We start from the raw sequence: 24,610 nt of genomic DNA, 5'->3' as shown, positions 1-24,610 counted from the left end.
CTGGTGATTCTCAAAGGCAGTGAGTGCCCAGGGCCAGACACCCTTCCTTGAGCCCTTGATGCTACCCCGCAGGTAATTCACACAGAAAGGTCCCCTATCTCAGTTGTAGGTTTCTCACAAAAACAAACAAACAACATCAACAACAACAACAAAAAAACATTTAAAACCAGCCCGGTTCCAGAGTGTCGTGTGTAAAGAAAGTGTCTGGTCCATGATGCACTTTAATTATTTAGCCGTCACGCCCTTTTAATGAAATACCATCCCCTCTCCAATTGTAAAGCACCTCAAATATCAGGAGAAACTACGCTCTTCCGTTCTGATAAAGCTGATCGCTGGAGTATCTTCCTTCCCATCCAAGAAGATGGCTGTTTTGGTGTCTTTCCTTCCCAGAGGGCTTTGCAAGGCTCAGACCAAGCTTATTTCAGCGCTGCCTCGCTCAGGCCTCCTGAGCACCCCGCACGGCGCCGGACCTTCCTTAGTCGGTCTTTCTCCCCTCTTGGCCTGCTCAATCTGTTCCCCGCGCCTGATTCGTGAGCACAGACAACGCTCATGCAGTCTCACCGTGGCGATGACACTCAGGCCCGTTCACAAGTAGCTCAGTACCGTGCAGACTTGGCGCTGTCACCGCTGGGTCCCTGGGTCTGGGCCGAGACCGCGGGAGCGCTGCGTGGTGAAGACGGGGCGCCGGTGCCTTCCTTTTCTGTCTGTGGCTTGAAATATAACAGAACTCACAGTCACGGCCCATGCATTTTTTAGAAGCAAGCATCGCTCAGACTTTCTGGGTTGAATCCAAAAAACCTCAGCCCCCACAGAGGGCAATGTTTCTGCGTCCAACTCTTCCGACCCCAGAAAGGACAATATGCCTTTTTCTGGAAGCCAAGGTAAGAACCGCTACGTTTGTCACATTATCGTTCACTGAACACGGAGCCCAGAGGCCCGGAGAGCCTCTCTCTGTGAGTCTCTCTCTCACTCTCCTCGCACGGAAGCATGAGTCCTCATCAATCCCCTCGGCTCAGGGCACAAGCTTAAATTTGCGGAGCACACGGTCTGCAGCCTCTGCCTGGAAGGGGCCTCCCCAGCCACCCACCTCACAGTCATCAGGGCGAGTGCGCCTGGGCCGGGGGCCCTGGGAGTCACACGCTCCCATGAAGGGAAACAGAGAGAAACAAATCCGATGGGATAAAATTCCGTACCTAGAAAATAACAGAGAAGCTCGGTGGTTGATAAATCAGAGGTAGAATGTCGGGGAGTTTGAAGTCATACGCGTCTATTTGCAAATAATGTGAAATTGTGACTTCTCTGATAACAGGTTTAACGCTGTTTTGCTTACTGACATTAAACATGTGTCACAACTGCAGTTTCTACTAAAAACACAGAAAGCTTCCACCAATGCAACACGAAGTCCCGGATAATCGCCCAGATCACAACCGTCTGCGATCTGCTGGAGAGCTGTGGACAAGACGGTCAACAAAGAGGAGACGACATCTCCAAGGAGGCCAGGAAGTGACCCGACTGGACCACGTGCTTGCCCTGGGCAGACACGGGGCAATATGTGACCTGGCCAAGAGGATCACTAACATTTACAGCAGGTTACTTAAGGCCAGGTGTGGGCCAGGATGAGAGTCAGGAAATCCCAGGCTCTGCATCTGCAGAGGAACACACCTTCACAGAAGCTCCTGCAGAAGGCTGCGGTCTCAGCGAGTCAGAGGAGAAAGTCTGCTCTGTGGTGCAGGAGTGAGAAAGGGACCGGCAGCACCCGTGGGAAAAAGCGAAGACCGGGGCCCTATTCCATTGTGTGAATGTGCCACGGATTGAAGAGAAAGAAATCTTACTTATACGGCAGCATGGACAGCCCTGGACAGTACAGGATCGTGCTAAGTGAAATAAGCCAGGCAGAGTAAGATGAGTGCCCTAGGGTCTCACCTGCATGTGGAAGCTAACGAACAAAATAAACAAATGAAATAAATGTACTCACAGACACAGAGAACGGACGGACAGCTGTCAGAGGGGAGGGGTGGGAGGCGGGGTGACAAAAGTGAAGGGATTAAGCAATAAGTGAATAAACAAATATTTCGTCAACACAGACACCAGGATGGCGACTATAAGAGGGGAGTTGGTGGAGGAGGTAGAAGAGGGCGCAAGTGGGTAAAATGGAGAGAGACGTCACCTTGGGTGGGGACCACACAGTACAGTACGCAGGTGATGTCATACAGAGTTTGTACCCTTGAAACCTATATAATTTTATTGACCAATGTCACCCCAATACATTCAATAAAAATATAAAAGGAAACTTAACCAGGGAGGGGCAAATCTGTTCTGTTCTTCCTATGGACAATGTATTGTCCCTGGGACAGGGGAGGGGAAAAGGGAGGCCGCTCCCTGCCCTTGGTAAAGGACAGGAGAACATCCCAATTATCAGACGTGTCACGTGGCCAGAACCTCTGAGGAGTCCTCTCTGCCCCTGAGTGAGATTGTGGCTGAACCAAACATGTCTTGGAGTACAGTAGCTTTTCCCGTCTCGGCTCTTGGAAATCGAATTTCCCAGACAAACATCATCTGAAAAGATGGTGGTGGTACAATTGTCAGTATGTGCTCTATGTATTCAAGATAACATCAAAGGTAGGTTGTAAACTTTTAAAAATGAATGCAGGTTAATTGTTTTGGGAAAAACATCTCTCTGTGACAACCCGGAAAGACATTTCTTGAGAGACGTGCAGCTTGCTGTCAAACTTCAAGGAAAGAAGGATTGTTAGAAGCAGAAGTGAGGGCTGAATAGTCTAAGCCAAGTTTGCAGACAGGGATACAAAGGGAGTGTCAACGAGGTGTTAATAGGCCAAGCTGGCCGGTGCATAGGGTGTGGTTTCAGGGGAGGTGAGCAATGTAGAACGAACGTCGTTTGGGTGCCCATTGGGTTAGGTCTGAAACAAGTTATGTCTTGACGCAGGAAACTGAATTCTGCCAGCAACTGACATCATCTTGGAAGAGGACCGTGGGACTCGATGGGATGGCAGCTCTGGCCCGCACTGTGAGCTCAGCCTGCTGGGAAGCTGAGCGCAGGACCCTGTTAGCTGTGCCTGAAACCAGGCCCTCGGAAACCGTGGGGCGAGAAGTGGGTCCTGCATTGTTTGCGGCAGCCACATATGTGGTAATCTGTTGTGAAGCAACAGAAAAACAATAGAGCCTTCCCGCCTCGTCTCCTGCACTACCCGGCCCTAAATTCTGGAGGAATGTCGCCAACAGCTATGAAAATAACATGCCTATCTTGAATTAGTCATTTAAAAACCCATGTGAAAATACATGTCGGGGGTTGCATAAATCTCAACCACTTAGACAATGAGAACGAAGTGTATCCAGTGATAATTTGGTACAAAGTACCACACAATCTAGTTAACGTTCATTTTCTAAATTCATGTTTTATACTTATTTTATTTTCTTAGCAGTTACGTCTACAGTTTCAACTATTTTACGTATGATATGCAGTTTCTATGACTTTACAATTCAGCTCCTAAGGTCCTGATTCAAGTACAGAATAACAAAATCAGCAGTACCTTTCCTTCTGAAATACCTAAGCAAATTCAGATGACAGGTGTAGAAATTGCTTGACTAAATCCGAGCGTATGGGATTGAAAAGCTGGATGGTCGTTGGCCCATAAGATATTTCCATCTCATTCAGCTCAGACAGCACAGCCCTTAGAATCACTTCTTATTAGCAAAATGTTTGAGGACTGATATAAATTTGAATAAGTGGCAAAGCAATTTGTCATAGATCAGAATGCCTTTCCTCTTTTCCTACCGAGGCATTTAAAACCTTCTTAAATGTTCATGTTCATTAGTTTCATTTCATGGGCATACGATGGCCTGATAAAGCATTAGGGAAACAAGACAAAATAAAGCATTTGATAAGTTCATTAAAATATTTACAGGCTATATATTAAATTTTTGTCTAAATTAGTTTCTCTGATTACAAAAAATATGTATCCATTGTAGTGAATGTGGAAAATACAGGTAACAAAATAAATCAGTAGCAGTATTTTTAGGACCCAGTTTTAGACACTCTCAGTAATTCGGACTATACTACATCATATTAATTGATGATTTAAAAATAAAGACAGTGTTTTTTACATTTGCTGATTTTTGATTAATAGTAAAATTCAAGTTTTAATGTAATATACACATTACTTATTTTACCTTGGTCTATTTAATGGTAAACATATTAAAATATTTTACTTATTTCTAGAGAGGCATTACTTATCAAATATGTAAGAATATTAGCCAGTTGTATTTTCTGGTTGGTGTTTTAACTGTGTGTGCATTTAACTGTATGTGATTTGACATTTAGAAATTTAAAAATGTTCATGCAGTAAAAGCAACTGACCTAGTACTGTCTGGATTTTGTCTTTGGTTTCATACTTACAAAAATATTCGCCATCACAAAAGTATGGAAAAAAATTCTCCCATTCCTCGAAAAGTATCAGCCCACAGGAATCCTGGAAAGACCCTCGCTGGTCTCCCCCTAAACACCGTGAGTGCACGTCAGCAAGGGGGTTTGCCCAGAGGCACGCGGCCGGGCTGGCCCTGAGAGGCGGTGACAGAACCATGTGGGAACTTTTTCTTTGCAACCACGAAGGCTTTTTATTTCTTTGATGATTCTGGGATTGAAGTTGCAAATGTTCTGAGATAGTGAACTAAGAGTTTTCCTCCCACAAATATTTTTTCTTTTTTTGTTTATTTAAATAAAAGTAAATCCTAAATACCTGTTCTAATTCACATTCTCTAAGTGTTATTGAAGGGCTAATATTCTGATTGACTGTATTTATTGAACCTATTGGGGTAACACTGGTTAATGAAGTTACACAGGGGTCAGGTGTACAGTTCTATGTTACATCACCTGTATGTTGTGCTGTGTGTGCCACCACCCAAAGTCAGGTCTCCTTCCGTCGCCATTTATCCCCGCGTCACCCAATTCTATCTTATCCTCCGCACCCCCTTCCTTCTGGTCATCGCCATCCCGTTGTCCGTGCCTGTGAATTGGTTATTGATTCAGTTAGTTAGTTAGTTAGTTTAACCCTTCACCCTTTTCATCCGGCCCCTGCAGTTCCCCCCTTCTGACAGCTGTCGGTTTATTTTTAATGTAAGCTTTCTTAAGACTTTACTTGCATTGACAAGAAGTATTTTAAGGGCTATTAGAACAATGCCAAAAGACTCAAAGAGCTATTAGGTAGACTTGCACCCCAAATTTCTGCCCCTGTATTCCACAGATGGAGCAGAGGCCCAGAGCCTCTTAGAATCAATCATGCTGTAATAATAACCCAAAGAACACTGGTCCTCCCAATAGTCTATGAGTTCTCATAATTGTTTCCTTTAAAGGGCTATTTATTTTAATGTTCTTAGTATAAAAATAACCCCCTTAGCACTTTGTATAACATAAAAATTCTGTAAAATATAAGAGAAACCTAATAAACAAAAATAAACTAATGTGCAACAGATTGATAGTGACCAGAGGGGAGGGGGAGGGGGATAACGGTGGAAAGAAGGGGAAGGGTCTAGTCAAAGAACAGGTATGAGTGACCCCCAGATGTGGACAACAGTGTGGGGACTGACTGTGGGAGTGGGGGGTGAGCTGGGTGGAGAAGAGCAAAGGGGGAAAAATTGGGACAACTATAATAGAATAACAAGGAAAATGTTTTTAACCTCTAAAATAAAAAAGAGGAAAATCTATCATAAGCTGACTACCTAAAGAAAGACAAGCCATTCTTAACATTGGCCCATCTTTAGAGCAAGAGGGTAAGTCAAATTCTAATTCAATATTTTTGGGAGGGTCCCACCATATAAAGACTTATTGTTATTGTAATCATCATCTTTGTTGTTGTTTTTATTATTATTAAAATTATTTGCCTTTATCTGGAACTATATAGCAACAACAACAACAAAAATTGTCTTTAATGGAGGAGGGGGCTAAAGGGGATACATGACAATTGAAAAAATACAATAAAATAATAAAATACATTAGATTCTAAAAAGACTGCCATGTTCAGCCTTCCCTAGTGAATTCTTTCCCATTATATTGCTCTCTGGTTTATTTATCTCTTGTTCTTAAAACAGTTTCTAAGTTATAATATATACTCTAGATGTATTTTTACAAGAAATGGCCACATTTTAGAAATCTATGAAAGCTTACTGATTTTACAGGGTGACCATTTGGTCAGCACATATTTGAGATAAAAGGATGGATCACTGTTCAGCTTGTCTCCCAAATTTGGAAGCATGGAGCAACCAAATTTTGAAACCATATGATCACAAATGTTTAACATGTTTTAATGGTAGCCATATAGGCATTGAATTAAACCTACAAATATGCCTAATCTCTGGTATTAATATGGAAAGTAAAGAGAAGCTTCAGTTAATCTTAAACTTATACCTGTACTTTTAATGCACACAGGCTATTTTCAAATATCACTTGAAATATGTTTATGAATTATAGAAAATGGGGGTTTCTAACCCTCTAAGCAATAAACCATTCTTTGTTTTTAATTAGATGCTATTTCCAGTGAAATCCCTTTAAAAACCAAATGCCATCTATTCACTAAGAAATCCATACTTCTTATTATGAATAATAATGAATAATAATTCTTAGTGAATGACTAGCTGGTATAAAACTAATCCTTAATTTGAAATAAAAAACAGTAAAACATTCATACTGTAAGTATGAAAATTCGTCTGTATCCAATTAAAATTTAGTATTAAGAATAACAAGGGAAAACGACTTGAGCCCCGTAGATTAATTATGTGAGGTCACCTGTCATTGATTCAATGATGTTCACACAGATTAATGGACTCAGTTCCACAAATACTGGCCTTAAGTGTGGCTTGTATGACAGATCTTTAAAAAAATCAAGTTTAAAATTATTGTTCTTTTTAACACATTAAATCTGATTATTCTTATATTTTCTGGTTCTCAACTGTCCTCCTAGCTCCTGTAGAAACCGGCTTCTAGCAAGTAAGAAAAAATCAGTTACTCAATTGCCATCTGTGCAAAATTATAAGACTGTCGCCCAACGAGTGACAGGAAGAAGAGAGCTGGGAGTGAGCTGTATTTGAGATCTGGTTCTGAGGTCGGACAGGGAAATCACATCAATCACATACATCATCCAGTCTCTGTTCCCAGTAACTTCCTTTTCTCTCGTCGGTTTCAGGCACCCTGAACCCCTGCGCTGACCCTGTGGCTTCCCGACCTGAATTCTTAATGCAAACTCAGGCCGTCACCTGCAGCGACAGGACGCCTGACCACTCACACAGGGAGGGGCCCAACATGGAGCGTCATTTATGCTGTGTGACCTGAGCAGGCTCTTGAACTCTCATGTCTTCATGTGTGTTTTTAGCAAATATGCATGTATGAATGTGGATCTAATTTATCTCTCTGTCTGTCTTTCACCTATCTGGAAAGAAACAGAGAGAGACAGACAGAGGCACAGGTCTGGGAGCCGGAGGGGACAGGTCCTGAGGCTGGAGCGTAGAAGCCGCGGGCAGAATGGCAGATGTGGCCAAGAAGGACAGTCCTGGGCTCTAGGTTTTGTTGAGCCTGCATTGTGGATAAGAAATGTGGCCCAGCTTATTTTTCCTCCCGAAAATAATTCTTCTGTCTGAGAAATGCCACTCTTCAAGTAGCTGTATGCCCAGGCAATGATTCTTCCCTGCCTTTCCTTTATACGAGCTGGATTGCTGTCTCTCCTGGTGTTCACCAGCTGTCTGCCCCATAGTGAATTACTCTGTGGACAGGCGAGACCCTGTGTAATGTTTCATACGGGAATTCCGAAGAGTCACAACCGAGGCAGAACATGTGTAATTTGGGATTTAACAAAGCTAACATTTCCTTTGTGCAGGCCAGAGAAGCCATATCAAATGTATTTCGCAGTGAGTATCACTGTCAACATCCAAAGGACCATGGAAGACCTATTGTTAATAACATTTGCTTCCAATCATTCTAAATAGAAAACTAAAACTAAAACAAACAAACAAAAACAAAGGAAAACCCACCCCCACACACATTTGCTGGAGATCTGTGAAGAGCAGGATGCATTGTGCTTTGGAAATAGTGGGTGCGGGAGAGCCTTATCTCTGACCTCACTGACTTTGTAATCTAGCTCGGGCAGGGACCGTCATAGAAAACCAGTCACATGGCAAGGCAGACGAACACGTGCGTGATGTCACAGATTCAACGTCCTATAAAAGCAGCAGAGTGATTGTGGGACCACGGGAGACATCCTATAGAAGGACCTTTGTGAGCGAACTGAAGGATAATTAGGACTCAGAGATAAAGTGATCAGGCGAGAAAAACAATCCACTATGTATATATAAAGAAAATTCTGGCTTTTCTTCATGGTAATCGTGCCTGTTGTCAAATTGCTTTTTCTCCTCTAGGCTGACAGCTCTGGTTTTGTTACTGTGATATCCTACAGAAAGTCTTATGCTGGTGAGTCAGACATTAATTTATTTTTCTTGCTATCTATTTGAAAAGGGTGACCCAGAGGAGCAGTCCTTCTGATTTGCCACAGAAATTCTCTTTTTCTGAGCCGCAGGTCATCGCCAGCCATAAGGATTCTCTGTTGCCTAAGCCTGAAGGAAGTCCCCCCAGGACATTCGAATCTGCTTCTCATGGAGGCTTACACTGAAGTCGCGTTGCCTCCTTTCTTCCTGTCCTTCCAGGGCCCAGAGGTGTTTTGTGATGCAGGCATTTTGCATCCTGCTGGCACCTGCCCCGCGTGGCCACCGCGCCGCGGGGGACCCCCGCTCGCTCACTTCTGTCCACGGCAGCCTCTAGCCCCAGGAAGCTGTCTCCCTGTCGGCCTATTGGTGGGGCCACTTGCTCCCCAACCTAACCTCGCCTTTTGTAATTAGAAGGTTTTCCTAGAGTTTTCTCCAATTACTGCCTAGATTTTTCACAGAAGAAAAAATTTGCAAGTCACCTTATTATTTCTTATTAAATCCTTTCCACTCTGCACTATATATACATTTTTTTTGTCTTTGAAAGATATCTTTCTTAGTTTCCAGCACTGCACGCAGTTTCTCCCCATATAATTTTTAAAAACTTTTCATAGGGATTTGAGAAATGTAGTGTTAGCACATCTGTGGTACATTGTGTCTGAACAGATACCCTGAGTTGCTTTTAAAAAGAAAGCAGGCAACTCTGAAAATACTAAGACTGCAAGTGTTCCCATGGCTCTAACACGCCGTAAGACGCGAGGAAAGAAAACACACATCATGCGGACCCTTCAGAACGACTGATTGATAGTTCCTCAGTTCCAGGTATTGTTTAGCTGCCCAGAATGTGCACCAGAATGTCCTCTACCTTAGAGCCAAGGAAGGGAGACAACATAATAAACTTGTCATACGTCATGAAAATGTAGATGGTAGGAATTAATGTCTATTTTCAAAAAATGCATGGAGAAAGCATTTCACTCTGAGATTAGGAAATTCATTGGCAGGACCCTCGCACTAGTCCTCGAGCCCATCTTTTTCAGGACAAACAAATGGAAGTTTTGAAGCTATCATCTTCCTTCCCTCCTTCCTTCCTTCCTTCCTTCCTTCCTTCCTTCCTTCCTTCCTTCCTTCCTTCCTTCTTTCCTTCTTTCTTTCTTTCTTTCTTTCTTTCTTTCTTTCTTTCTTTCTTTCTTTCTTTCTTTCTTTCTTTCTTTCTTTCTTTTTATTGTTGTCCTATTACAGTTATGCCATCTTTCCCCCATTGTCCTCCCCTGCCCTGTCCCCTCTGTCCTCTCCCACAGTCAGTCCCACCCCGTTGCCCATGTCCATGGGTCATTTATACTAGTTCCTTGACTAGACCCTTCCCCTTCTCTTCTCCTTTTCCCCTTCCCCCCTCCCCTCTGGTCACTGTCAGGCTGCTCCTTGTCTCCATGCCTCTGGTTCTATTTCACTTATTTGTTTGTTTGGTTCATTAGGTTGCTGTATTATGAAACCATCAACTTTCATTGCAGCCAAGATATCAGTTGACCTTGGGAAAGGTCAAATGTTAGTGTCAGCCTTAGGGACACAGAGGGGTGCTTCCTACCATACGTGCACTTGAGTCACGTCTGGCCCCTAAATCCACGTGAATCTCGAGTGGTTACTGTAGATCACCATCAACCCTGCCACGCAGCAGCGTGACTTCTCATCTTGTCTTCTATCTGGTAACTGCTAGATCCATGACAGAACGCCAGGCATGTGGTGTGTGGTCAGCGATCTAGCTGGAGTTTACTTTTCCAGTACTAACGGAATTTCAAAGAACAACAGCTCTTTTTCTTATTTAATAGAGAAACATACATTTAGTCTTGGTTAAGTGTTTTGCTGTGTTTCTTCCTCTCGCTTATAATACAATCAAGACACAGATTGTCTGAACAAAGTAGAGACGGTCACACTGGTCAGCTGTAATAATGGGGTTCTGCTTCTCAAAAGGGGTGAGGAAAATTACCTCGGAAGTCGAAGCCTTGGTAAGACATCCGTGCACTAAGAGTATAAACCTGAGGCAGATTCAAGGGATTGCTCCTATCAGTAATATTTTTAGGGGACCTGGGGTGTAGGGAAACTCAGGAATTCCCCTATAAAGTAAACAACATATTATGGCCTTTTCACTCCCCTCCTGAGAAGGAGGCAGTGGTTTTGGAACACCCCTTTGAGGTACGGAAGCAGCCCTGTCCGTACCTGGGAATACTGCCCTGTTCACTCGTCAGGAGACCCACCACGTCGTTAGCACTGAGTAAGACACAGAGCAGAAAATGCCCTCCGAGATGTTGGAGCTGAGCACAGACTGACTTGCCCCTGGGGCCACGGGACTTGCTGTGACAGTGACATGCCCATGTTGGAGAAGACACCATGGAGAATTTTGGGTCATCCCATTAGAGAAATCCCACAATCTATATTTCTAGTTCTTTGGGCTTTACTATCTTCAGTGAAAAATTATGGAAATTAAAAAAATAGTTCCTAACTTGCTGGAAGTGTTAAGAAGAGCCTTGACTTGCCTAGTCCTGGGTAGAATTACATGCTAGGAGCATGTACTCCTCTATTACTGTATTTGGCATCACACACTCAGACACTAATGTTCATGGCAACCCTTTCTGACCTAGGTTTGTCGAAGATATTGCCTATAATTTGGGTTTTCTTAGTTTTGCTCTTTTAGTCTTTTTTACCCCTTAGCTATCCAAGTTCTCTGTTTTAAGGGCATTTGGAGAAATACAAAATGCTCTGCACAAAATTCCTTGCTGTTGCCACCATGTTTCTTTTGCAAGATGTATTTTAAATTTTAACTGTACTCTTGCTTAGTGTTTCAACATTTTTTTGACAATTGTTCCCCCTAGCTTATTTCAGGTCCAGCTGATATATAGGCCATCCATCGAATCTCCATGGGTTGTAGAAGGATTAATTCCACGAAGGTAGGAGTGCTTTTTGTTCACTTCAAATTCTAGGGTGGGACAGAGATAAAGAACCCATCACCCAATAATGCAGTCAATGCAGCTACATTTTTTCTTTCTGATTGATGAACATTTTGATTTTTTATAACCTTCTTCTTTTGTGTCTTCTGCAATTAAAAAAAGTTTAATGCCTTTTTTCTTACTTATTTTTTTTTTTTACAAGAGTCTTTAAAAATTTGGGATGTTATAATAAATGTCTTAAGTTACTATTTCCCAGACTAAACACATTCGTCTTTGTGACATGATTTATAGACTCTTCACTATCCAGTCACCATTGCCTTAATGTATTATAATTAAATTCATCTGGTGCAAGAAAACAGTGTGAACCTTTTTGATTACGTGATTAAATGAAGAAATATATCAAGTTCATAAATGGGAAAATGTAATATTTAAAAAATATCATATTCATTTTCATTCATGTAAAGTATCAATAGAATTATAATCTCAGTATATGGTTCTAAAATTGAGATGAGAGGATAAAATCTCAAGAAAAACAGTAACATTTTAAAAGAAAGAGCAAATGTGTGAAATCAAGTATTATCAATTTATCATAATTAAAATAATTTTTATAGCTCAGAAATATACAGAGTTCAATTGTTTGTGTGACTATATGTTTATTATTATACCCTATTTATATTAATATGATAAAATATGTTTCAAATGAGTGACAAAAGGAAATATCCATATATAGTGTTAGAATATTTGACAACTTATGTGAAGAAATTAACAGTTTTATTCAGCATTCATACCATTTAAATAAATAAATTTCATAGTACATAAAAACCTACATATAGAAAGGAAGCAATCTCCCTGCATTATAATTATATCAGGTCAGTCTTTTAGCTTAGGTCTTGGATCTTCTGACTTCTCTCCTTCTCCTGGACTTTCCTACCACAGCTAAAGTCTCTTCAGATGCTGGAATACTGCTTTTATTACAAAAACATGTTTGTCATATATAGTTAATAGTCTCCCTTTAGTCCCCATTTTCTTCGTTTCCTCCCCTTTCTTTTCTCCCGCTTAGAGCATAATTACCCTTAAAAGCCTTCTTTATCCCTGTCTCCAATTCCTCAGCATGCACTTTATTTTCAAATCCTTTCAACCTCTATTTCATCCCATTTTCTGTTTTGAATATTTCCTAGATAAAGGCCATTACTGCCTGTTTGCCTTTGCCAAAACCTTTGTTCAAGGCACAGCCTGAACTGTTACTGGCTTCTCTGTACTGTTGGGCGTGGTCTGCAATGCTCCCCTTCCTGCCCCCCTTCTTTACTTCGGTGTGACCCACATTCCCCTGGTTTTCCTCTTAGTACTTTAGCTGCCTTGACTTGCTTCCTCAGAACTTTAAATCTGACATACCCCAAACATCATTTTTAGTTATTTTATTTCTTGATGTGCATTCTCTTCCTAGGTGAACTCATTAAATCTCCTGGGTTTAAATGTCACATACATACCTCGGCTTCCACGGCGATGTTTGGATTTCGTTGTCCCTTAGGCCTGGTTGGTGCAACACAACTCCTCATTTCCTTCTGCCAGTATACTGCTCAGTGTTCCATCTCCAAAACTATCCACCATCCACTTACTAAATTACATCCCCAGTTGAATAGTCACTCAGGATCTTACCTTTCTTCTCATTATATCCAAATTTCACTATAAATCCTAGTTACTAAGCTAGCACATAGCTCTTCTTCCAAGTTCTACCATAAAACCTACTGTCAGCCACCAACTCTTCTGGAGTGCTCCCTGATGAAAAACAGAAATGGCCCTGAAAGGAAAGCTGGCCTAGCATAGCCTCTTAAACACCAATGCTGAGGCCCTGGCGGGGTAGCTCAGTTGGTTAGAGCATCATCACCATAGACCAAGATTGTGCCAAGACTGTGAGTTCAATCCCTGGCCAGGGCACATACAAGAATCAACCAACAAATGCATAGAGAAGTGGAACAACACATCAGTTTCTCTCTCTTCCTCTCACCCTTTTTCTCTCTCTCTCTAAAATCAATTTAAAAATCAAACTCCAATGCTGAAACCAGATGTCTGTATTTAAAACCAGACCCTGCCAATGACTTACTGTGTGAGTCGGTGCCTGCTTTCCACATGCTACTTCTCTGTGCCTGTAGCTCAGTGCTTCTGGTATTTTGTGTATGATTTCTTTTAAATTTTATTTTGTGATTAGTTTATATTTAACATTATTTTGTATTAGTTTTAGGTGGGAATTCATAACAGTGCCTACCTTATTGAGTTATTTTGGGTGTTAAGTACATTAATAGATATAAAATGTATTGAACAATATATGTAAAGTACATGAGTTTGAACAATAATGTAAAGTAAATTTTCTAAAGGTCACCGCTTTGAAAAGAACATTCTTTTATTTGTATTTATTTGTATTTAATGTGCTTTATTGATTATGCTGTTACGTTGTCCCAATTTCTTTTCCCTTTGTTCCCCTCCCCCCAGTAACCCCCTCCCTCCAGTTGTTCCCCCTTAGTCCATGCCCATTGGTTGTGCATATAGTTCTTCTCAACATCTTCCTGTCTACTCCACTCCCTCCTACTATGCTTCCTAATTCCTGCATCATCACCCTCCATTTCTCCCTTCCCCCTCCCTCCTGACCTCCACCCATAATGTTCCCCATACCTATAATTCTTTTCCCACTCTCGTTGCCTACTTAGTTTGCCTTTGTTTCAGTTCCCTAGCTTCTGTTGTTGGTTGTTGTGATACAGTTTTCATTTTAATGTTCATAGTTTTGATCCTCTTTCTCCTAAACAAGTCCCTTTAACATTTCATATAACAGTGGTTTGGATTTGATGAACTCCTTCAGTTTTACTTTGTCCTGGAAGCACTTTCTCTGCCCTTCTATTCTGAATGACAGCTTCGCTGGATAGAGTAATCATGGTTGTAGGTTTTTGCTTTTCATTCCTTTGAATATTTCTTGCCAGTCCCTTCTTGCCTGCAGAGTTTCTTTTGAGAAATCAACTGATAGTCTTATAGGGACCCCTTTGTACGTAATTCTCTTCTTCTCTCTTGCTGCTTTTAAGATTCTCTCTTTATCCTTAATTTTTGACATTTTGATTATAACGTGTCTTGGTGTGGTTCTTCCTGGGTCCAGTTCTTTTGGAACTCTCTGTGCTTCCTGGACCTGGAAGTCTATTTTCTTCCCCAAGTTAGGGAAGTTCTGCTTCATTATTTTTTCACATAATCTTTCAATTTCTAGTTCTTCTTCTTCACCTTCTGGCAACCCTATGATTCGAATGTTGGCCCGCTTATAGCTGTCACATAGCTTTCTGAGCCTCTCCTCATTTTCCTCACTTCTCGTTTCCTCTTTCTGCACTGGTTGACTGTTTGTTCCTTCCCTGTTCTAATTTGTTGATTTGATCTCTGGTTTTCTTTCCCTCACCACTAGTTTTGTTTGTGTTTTCATTCATTTCAGCAGGACTAGCCTTCATTCCTTCCCTGTCTTGTTTAAGATCTGCTGTTAGGTCTGTAAGCATTTTTATAACCAAAGCTCTGAACTGAGCCTCAGAAAGAGTTTCTATCTGCTGCTTCATATTAGATTAGATATTTGCTGTCTGGTCAGCTGCATCCCCGGGATCTGTGTGTGGGGAAGGGGTCTGAGAGGGAGCAATGCTGCCTGCCCAGCACTCGCCCCTTTTCCAGGCACCTCTCCCACTTCTGTATGGAACTGGTGCCCTCTAGCTGCTGCCTTGGTTATCGTGCCCAGGGTAGGTGGGTCTGCGGACGTTCTAGGACCGTGGGGGCCCTTTAAACAAGCGGACTCTGCTGAGAGGTCGGCAGTTTCTGCCTCCACCCCAACCCCCACTGGTCTGCACAGTCAGAAGCAATGAGGCTTGATTTTCCCCGGCACTGGGACCATGGGCTGCTCAGTCTGGTGAGGAGCTGGGAATGCTCCCCAGGTGTCCCTCCTGACTTTTTCAAATTGTGACTTTGCTTTCAGCCAGCCTGCCACTGCCACCACTGCTGCCACCACCATACTGCGTCCTCTCCGCCCCGGATCTGCCCCTCCTACCTGTCTGGGTGAGTGTTTCTTCTTTATATCTTTGTTTGTTGGACTTCCATGCAGTCTGATTTTCTGGAACTTCTGGTTGTCTCTAGTTCTGAGGTAGTTGTGTTCCTTCTTAGTTGTGGAGGGAGATGCAGCGTGTCTGTCTAGGCCTCCATCTTGGCTGGAAGTCTTACTCAGTTTTCTTAAGAACATTCTTGTACCATAAAAATTATTAATGCTGTTAAAAACAAGTGAATAAAAAGAAGACGAGAGGAATCAGTAATTGTAACAAATATACAATATTTTACAGAGTAGAGCATCGCAACAAAATAGAAAATGGATTCCCATGCAGTCCACACTCAGACCTTGGCATGTATAAAGCAGCGCCTGGTTTATAAAAATGACAGAAAGAATCCACTAGTTACCCGGACTCACCTTAGGGAGCCTGAGGAATGCAGGTGAAGAGCCTTAAAAATAGACCTTTGTTCTTTCACCAGAGCGGTGGTAGACACAGGCTGTTTTTAAAATAAATTATACTGGATGTATTCCTTTATAAAGAACTTACTTTGATTCCGAACCTACAAAATACATAACAATCAATTCCAGATGGGGGAGATCGCTAAATGAAATAGAATATCAATAATGGAAGATAACACAGGGGAATGTAGTCAGTGAAAAAGATAAAGATTTCTTAACCTGACTGCCAAGTTAGCAACTATAAAATAAAGTGATATTTATAAAATCGGTATATACTCATCATAAAAAGCATAAAAATTAAGGAAGTCACAGAGTGACGTGGGAGTATTTGCATAGGTAAAATTGACGAAGAGCTCATATTTATAATATAGAAAAACTCAAGCCAGTAAAAAAGAAAAACAAATCAATTGAAATGAATCAAATACTTGAAAATGTACTTGACCAAAGAGGGCACCCAAGGTGATGATGCAGACGTGAAAAAGGGGTCCCACACGAACAGAAGTCGGGGGCGGAGAGGGCGATGTCCACGCACGCTCTCCTCACTCCGCAGAGTAAATGCAGGACACAGGCCGAGTGCAGTGTTGGCTTAGCACAGTGGTATCTGCTGCAGCTGGGTAACACACGCCTTCCTATGACCTGGTAACTCCTCGCTTCCGCACACACATGCAAAAGAATGTTCACAACAGCCTTATTTGTCCCAAACACTGGAGAAAAAGGAATCATGCTATTTATTAAGAGACTAGATAAACAGCAACGAGAATGACTTACATACTTCGCAGGGGAAGTGTCTCGCTGGTAACAGTGGAGGAAGGCAGCCACTCAAAGACCCCATGGGCATAAGATTTCACTTACAATCCTTAAAAAACAAAAACCACGAAAGCCCAAAGTCAGATGCTTGCCCTTTAGAAGAGGAGTGGTTCTTAACTTCAGAGGGAATTTGGGGGTGTTGGTAATGTACTATTTCTTTTGGGGGGGGGGCTTGTGTACACGAGATTCTGTCAGGGTAAAACCACCAGCTATACACTTAACAATATACACATCCAGAACAAAACACATTAAAAAATAAAACCATGAGAGGTAAGAGTAAATACGTATCTAAAGGCAGTATGAGTGGGTTGATCATTTCTGGATGTCTGACCGAGGAAGTAAGCATTGAATAGAAATGTGGAATCAAAAAATGTTTTCTGTCTCATATGTGAAGCAAATTCTTCAATTAAGTAAAAAGCTAATGGTGCAGAAGAAAGATGAACAAGCCCGAGTGTAGAAAGTTCGGTAGGGTATCGTGTCCAGACATTAGCCATGGAAGAAAGAACTAACATTTTATCTGTTGATAGGAGTAAAAAGGATAATGCGTGTGATTTATCTAAATTAATGCATAAGACGTAGCAACAAAAGTTTTTAATTAAAAACATTTTTAACATATAAAAAGAGTTTATTGTAAACTAGATGAACTTGTTTAAATAGAATTATATCCTAAAGTTTATAAGTGTGTTTTTTAAACTGGATTTCACATGTGGATGATGGGTCTAAAGACGGTGGTCTTCTAGGAGAGTGGAAAACTGGCCCGTTTGTGTGGAAGGATTATTTTTCTCTCCACAGCCCCCCTCTATGGCAGTACATGTCTCCTTGTTCATGTTTCCTTTCCCTTCAGAGAGGTCTCTGTAGAACAGGGACAGCTTCTTTAAATATTCTGACCTTTACTTAGTTACAGGGTCCGCGCCTCCTTTTTCTAAATTTCAACTTGAAACAATACAGCTTCCTGACACAGCGAACCCACCTGGCAGATATCAATTTGATAAGTAGATTATTTTCCATCCTCTGTTCCAGGAGATAACTCAGCTCAGATTTATTCGGACGGTTCTGGATGTTCCCTTGTTGCTTCCGATTGTTATCTCATCACTTCTCTGCACAATTTCATTTTTTAAAACTGCAGTTCACTCTTAAAAGCCTGGCTGTCAGCCAACGGGACTTTCAGGCTGGAAAGCATCTTCCAGTTTTGCCAAGTTTTATTTTAAACATTGTCTTAATGCTCTTGTCAAAACTCCCTAATGCAAGTATTTGGTGTCTTCTCCAGGGAGCTGGAATTCTTTCTTCCTCATTAATCTCTGTCTGTCCGACAGATCTACTACTGGTATCTGTTATCTTGAAAAAATAGCTTTTACATTGTTTTATTTGTGAACAGTAACTTGAGCACTTTGTTGTTGTTGTTGTTTTCTGAATACCTGTGAAATGGCCTGAAAAACTTTGATCCAGAAATCTGGCCTCGGTTTTCTGCGTCTTCTGCTAAGAATCTCATATAAGTTTACCTCACGACTCAAAGCCGTGGTATTTCATGAAGTCAGCAACTTCTTAAGCCTAAAATAGTTGATGAGCCATCAGTTCCTATAATATCATTAGCTGTTGAAATTTGGCCTGTCCACTTGTAACAATTTCAAAATGAAGAGTGCAATGAAGGGACATTAAATGTTTATGCCGTGAGGAAGGCAAGGCAGGTGCCCAACTCAGAGAGAACCTGCAAAGAGTGTGACATTCAGGAAGCAAATGCCAGCATCTGAAGGGAAATGGTAGAGCTACGTAATGTTAGGTGATGCAGGACAATTCTTCTCATCGATGGTAGATGTGTCCCTAAAGTGGGGAAGTCATGGGCCCAGCTAGTGGCTCCTGGTTCTCACACACACGGCACCTTCAGCCTCTCGTCTTCTTCTTCCTCCTTCCCTTACCCTTGTCACTCACGTGTTTACGTCCAAGTGCCCGGCGGCAGGTAGTCTTGTCTTTTATGCCTGCATAGTTCCTCTCTTTCCCCCGCAGACCAACAGTAGTAGCACGCACAAATGGCGTGTGTGTGAACACTTACAGCAAGAGGGTGCACTAGCAAACAGCCTCTTTGGTTCCCTACATTCTCTCTGATGGACTGAGACCAGAGTACAGGAACGAAATAAAACAAAACCTTGCCTAAGTTATTGATCATGTACGTGTTGCTGCTGATATTAAAATTCTACAATTTGAGCTTGAAAAAAAAAGTTATGTTAAGTAGTACGGATTGGCTGATACAATAAGCATAGTCAGCAAAACCATGCCTTTCAAGGATTACTCCTAAATTAAGCAATGAAGAATTATGTTTCAATCCCTGCACACAAGATTTTGTGCCATTTTGAGAAACTGTTGACATAAAATCATTTTTATTACCTTTCTCAATGGAAAAATGGAAACTAATGTGGTGCACTTAGTTGAAATGTATGGGCTTCTGAGTAGCTGGTGTTGTAAAGCGTGTTCACTGTGTCCAGTGAACTCAAGAAGGGTCAGGGGACTTGGGCTATAAATAATGATAAAGGTTAATTCAAGGGTCTTAGGGTTTGCACACCAGAAACACAGCTACCCCGAGTGTTCCAAAGGAGAAAGGAAAGCTGGAGGTTCTTAAATTAAGAGTCCGTTCTGCATCCTTAGCCACTGGATTGGTTCCGGATGGTTCCTCTAGGTAACCAGTGGCCCAGGTGCTGGATGTCAGGTGGTCTGGACACCTGAGCGTTCTTTCCGTAGCCCTTCGGGGAGTCCTCAGAGGTTCTCGGGGGCTTGATGGATAGTGGGCATTGATGAAGGACGGGAAACGTCCAAAGTTTCAGTTCCCAGGCCAGTTAAAATAATAGTTGTTTGCTCACGCCTCAGGCGACTTCATTTTCACAATTTAGCTGCTAGACTGTTTTATTTCTTCACTTTATTTCTCAGCTACAATCAGATATTTTGTAATTATTGAAATTATCACCATCTTTCCAGTTCCGCGAACTTCAGGACTGCCTGGCAATGGATATAGCTCTCTGCCTGGGTAAAAGCCATTTCTGAGGGATGAAAGGGCTAGGAATACATAATATGTTACTTTTTATTTACTATACTTATCTTATTCAGAGAAGGAAAACTCTGACTCCAAACCTCCGCTGCCTTGCGGCATACCTCTTCAGGGGAAAGGCTAAGGGAGTAAACCCCGACAGAAAATCCGGAGCCGGAGTCCCTAAGGCGGTTTGACGTTGTAGTCAACACCGGCAACTCCTGCGGCGCACCTGAAGCCAAGCTGTATTGACTCCGTCTTTCCCTTGGACCCTTCAGCTGCGAAGAGAGGGGGGGTCTGCTGCATGGGCAACAGCAGACCCTCCATATCACCCTGCCCAGGCTCTGTAGCTTCAGCTTCACTGGAGAGGACACTCCAGCGTCATCGCAAGATGTCGATTCAACACGGGAGGAGACAGATACCGTGTCACTCCCGAGTCGGACTGCACAGCCATTCTCGGCGGTGCAGATAGACTCTTAAGAAGCTACACCATCGTCTCTCGAGACGGACGGCTGCCGATGAGGACTTATCTTATATATTATAATCAAAATATTATCTTAGGTTCATTGTATATAAATTTTACTGGTAATTATTTTAATGAATATTTAAAACATTTAAACTTCACAGTAATTTCTATGAGCTCACATGGTAATTTGTGCAGAAAAGTTTTATATAATTTTTAAACCAGAAACAACTGATTGTAAAATACATAACACATTTTGACATGAGTGATTAAAATATATTACCCAATTGGAAATGGACTTACTCAAATATGCTAATTAAATCTGATTGTTAAGCAAATTAAGATAAAATGTGTTTGGACATGAAAATATTTTTCTGGCTCTTAAATTCTAATTTAAAGTTTAAACTACTCTAATTAATAATTTAAAATATGTGTGAGATTCTTGGGGAAAAAGAATTTTGACAGCTTTGTTTTTTATAATACATATATTCATACATACACATATATGACATAAGTATATACATTATAAAAATACACAAACATATAGAATATACTACTTATGTTTATAATATTTACATATAAATATTATATATTACCATACACACACACACATCTATATCATGCATAGAATGTTATTCTTCCATTGATGGCTACCTGTTATATTTGTAAGGTTTCTAAAAGGTAAAACTGAACAAACTGTTAAAATATTGAAAATATATATCAATTAATTTGAATTTTTGAGTGAAAATTTTTCAAATTTAAGTCAGTATGTTGCCCTGAGTGAAAAACTAAAATTATTTATAAGATGGAATTTGAATTTGCAGTAGCAGAAATGTTTTCTGATGGTTGGCTCCATTTTTTTTAAAGATTTTATTTTCCTTTTATAGAGAGGGAAAGGGAGGGAGAAAGAGGGGAACAGAAATGTCAATGTGTGAGAGAAACATTGACCAGTTTGCCTCTCACACGCCCCTGAACTGGGGACCTGGCCTGTACCCCAGGCAGGTGCCCCAACCGGGAACCAAGCACTGACCCTTTGGTTCGCAGGCCGGCGCTCCACCCACTGAGCCACAGGAGCCAGGGCTGAACGGTTGACTTTTAAAATAATTTCTGGAAAATTTTAACTTTTCAATCTACGTTACTTTGTTTGTTTTTTGCATTTTTAGGTTATTTTTTTATCATATATAATATTCTCTACTCCTCAGGAAGCCCACTCTCCTTACCTCAATGGGTTAACTATGATAGTCAATGCTTCCTTAGCTTATTGAGCAGACAGTTCACTCAGAGAATGGAATGCACAGGATGGTATACCAAGACAACATAACTGTTTGATTTTTTCTGATTTTATTTGATGTGGTTTGGAGAACTAACCAGATATGCCTTTGAAGTGTGTGGAAGGGATCATTACTTGCCCTGCATTTGTCAGGCCGGTTTGGAAAGCCCTGTGTGGGTGGACGGGGGAGCCGTTATTTTCAGAGAGCAACCTCTTCAGCCCTTCCCTTCTTGGGCACGTGTTCAGGCGCAAGGAAGCCATTGGTTGTCGAGTCTTTCCTTAGAGCGAGTGAACTACAGAGGAAAGTCTTAACAAGAGGCCTTGCTCCTTCCTCTGAAGCTCATTATCATGTGTCCTCAGGCGAGAGCCTCGCACCCCTCTCCCACGGTCTCCCCTCCCGCACACGCAGAGGCTAGAGTGACCACGCATCCAGCTGCCTCTCTACACAACACTGTGTTCTTGGTCCAGGAGCACAGACCAGGGGCAAGGCACTGCCTACAAGCCTGTGAGCATATGCCCATCACAGTTCAAAGGGTCGTGGGACTCTTTTCTGAGAGAGGCAATCCATTTTAAGGGTCAAGGACCTTCTTGCCTTTGATCTTCTCGGAATTCTTTATCTGTCTTCAGTAAATTCTGCCTCTGATAGCCTCAATATCCAGGATCCCTTTGGATTTTAAATCTGTGATCAGATTTGTACCCACCTCACGCCCTGCTGAGCCACTGTGAGGTGAGAGCAGGGATGTGATGGCTCTTCATGGACTTGAGTGTTGGGTAAAACAGGTGTATTGATTTAAGAACGTGTGATGCAGATCAGTCTCTTCAACAGACGGTGTTGCAAAAATGGAAGCCAGCTGCAAAGAAATAAGACTGGAGCACAGAAATCCCCTCAAAATGAATTATAGACTTGAAATTAAGCCCTGATACTATAGAACTCCTATACTGTATACAATGGGATGTTTTTCAGCCAGATAAGGTAATGAAATCTGACTGTTTGTGATAAGAAGGGTAGACCATGAGGGCAAACAAATTTCATTTGCTCTCACTTAGATATGGCATCTGAAAAAGAAAACAAACAAGAGCATAAACAAAGCCATGGATACAGAGAGCTGATCGGTGGCTGTCAGGGGTGGGTGACGGAAAAACTGGCTGAAGGAGGAGAAAGTCACTGACTTCCAGCTGTACAACAGGTCATGGAGATGTAAGGTACAGCCTCGTGATGAGAATTAACAGTGTGTTTCGCACGCATGACAGCTGCCCAGGGAGTAGATCCTAAAGAGTTTTCTTCGTGAGAAAACAAATTGTGTAACTGTATTGTGACAGATGTTAACTAGCCTCATTGTGGTGATCCCATTGCAAAGGATACAAGTGTTGAATCATTATGTTGTACCTTTGAAACGGATAGAATATTCTATGTCAATCATCCCTCATTTAAATAAAGTGAGTCTCTTGTAGACCCATATATTTGTAACCTTTTTCTTTACTCATTTTGTCAATTTATGTCTTTAATTTATTTTTATTTAAGGTAATGACTGGTAGGAAACCACCTGCACTTGGGATTTTACTATTTCTCCCTCTACTTCATAGATTCCCTGCCCAGCCCCCATTTCCTCCATTACTGCCTTCTTTTGTGTTGGCTTGACTTTTTTGTAGGGACATTTTTCATGAATCCTTATACGTATTTTCTTTGGGGTTGCCTTGGGGATTACATGTAACTTTCTAAAGTTATTTTGAATTCATACCATTTACCTTTGTGTACCAAAAATTATACTTCTACCCAATTCTGTTCCTTCTCCACCTTACTGATGTCTCACATTATATCTGCATATACTGTGCACCCATCACATAGATTTATGATTCCTTTTATGAATTTGTGTCTTAAATACTGTGGAAAACAAAAAGAAGAGCTACGAACCAAAATGACAGTATAGCTGCTTTTTAAAAGCGTGTTCGTGCTCCCAGCTTCGCGGACGTCTCCCTATTTCCCTGCGGTCTCCCTTGGCAGGGCCCGTGGCCGACCACGGAGGTCCCCGCCCCAAACCCGGGGTGCAGAGCGCGGGGCTGCAGCCAAGGCCTCAGGACCCTGGGCTGGAGGTGCTCTTACACCTTCGTAGCTCAAAGACGTCTTCCTGGAGGGGCTCCCAGCTGGGGTCCTTCTAAAGCTCCGCCTCTAAGGCCTCCTTATTGGGGGGTCTTTGGGTAACTGTCTCCGCTTTGACTCAGTCCTTTCCTATCACAGTCCTTTGTCCCTCTTCCCCAACTCAAGGGCAGAAACCTTTTCTTTGGGGCGTCCTCCGTAGGGAGATGACGCTCCCCCTGCTCTCCCGCCCGGTGAGAAATTCTGTGGGTGACCGTGACACAACGGGCCGGCCCATCCCTTGTTTTTGACCCCCGCTTACGCTCTCCCAGGGCACGAGGAAGTGCTCAGCCGGACAGCCAGGAAGGGACCCAGCCTGTCTTCTCAGGTCACATCTCTGCAGCCTCCGCCCCTCACAAATATGGGGGGGTGGCTCCTAACACCGTCGCCCCAACCTCTTGCTTCTGCAGAGACCTCTGTGTCTGCTCGTGTCTACGACAGCTGAGACCGCAGCGCAGACGTGCCAACAACACACTGGAAGGTCATGTGTGGTTCTTTGGATACAAGAGCACCTAAGAGTAACATTTTATGTCGGGTCATATTATTAAATACATCATCTGAAACACACCGAAACACCCGATTATTTGTGCAGCGACAGGTGCAGGTGTCGGAGGAAGGCGAGCAGGCTGGTCAGCCCCCGGGAAGGAACCGCGGATGCCGAGTGAGTGTTACGACAACGGCCGGGAGAGGCCAGGTCACCGTCCTCTGCAGCCGGACTTGTCCCAGCTGGGCAGCCTGCACGCAGACTGCTGGACACTGAAAAGCACGTAGTGTGTCGTTTTCACACTCAGAGCTCGGGCTGTAACCAGAATCCCTTCTTGCTAGAGAGATGTGTGCAGCTATTCACTTCGGCAGGTGCGTGTGTCCTGAACAGCTGCTCGTTTCCCAGTTATTTCCTGCATTTATTTATAAACATTCTGAACACACTCCGCATCGCTGCCATAGCACCGCCATAAACTAAAAATAAGAATGGAGACAATCTTCCAGATGCTG

The sequence above is a fragment of the Furipterus horrens genome, unplaced genomic scaffold (assembly GCF_987537825.1).
Source record: "Furipterus horrens unplaced genomic scaffold, mFurHor1.1.pri manual_scaffold_9, whole genome shotgun sequence".
In the NCBI taxonomy this organism is placed as follows: Eukaryota; Metazoa; Chordata; class Mammalia; order Chiroptera; family Furipteridae; genus Furipterus; species Furipterus horrens.
This window is presented reverse-complemented; position numbering follows the sequence as displayed.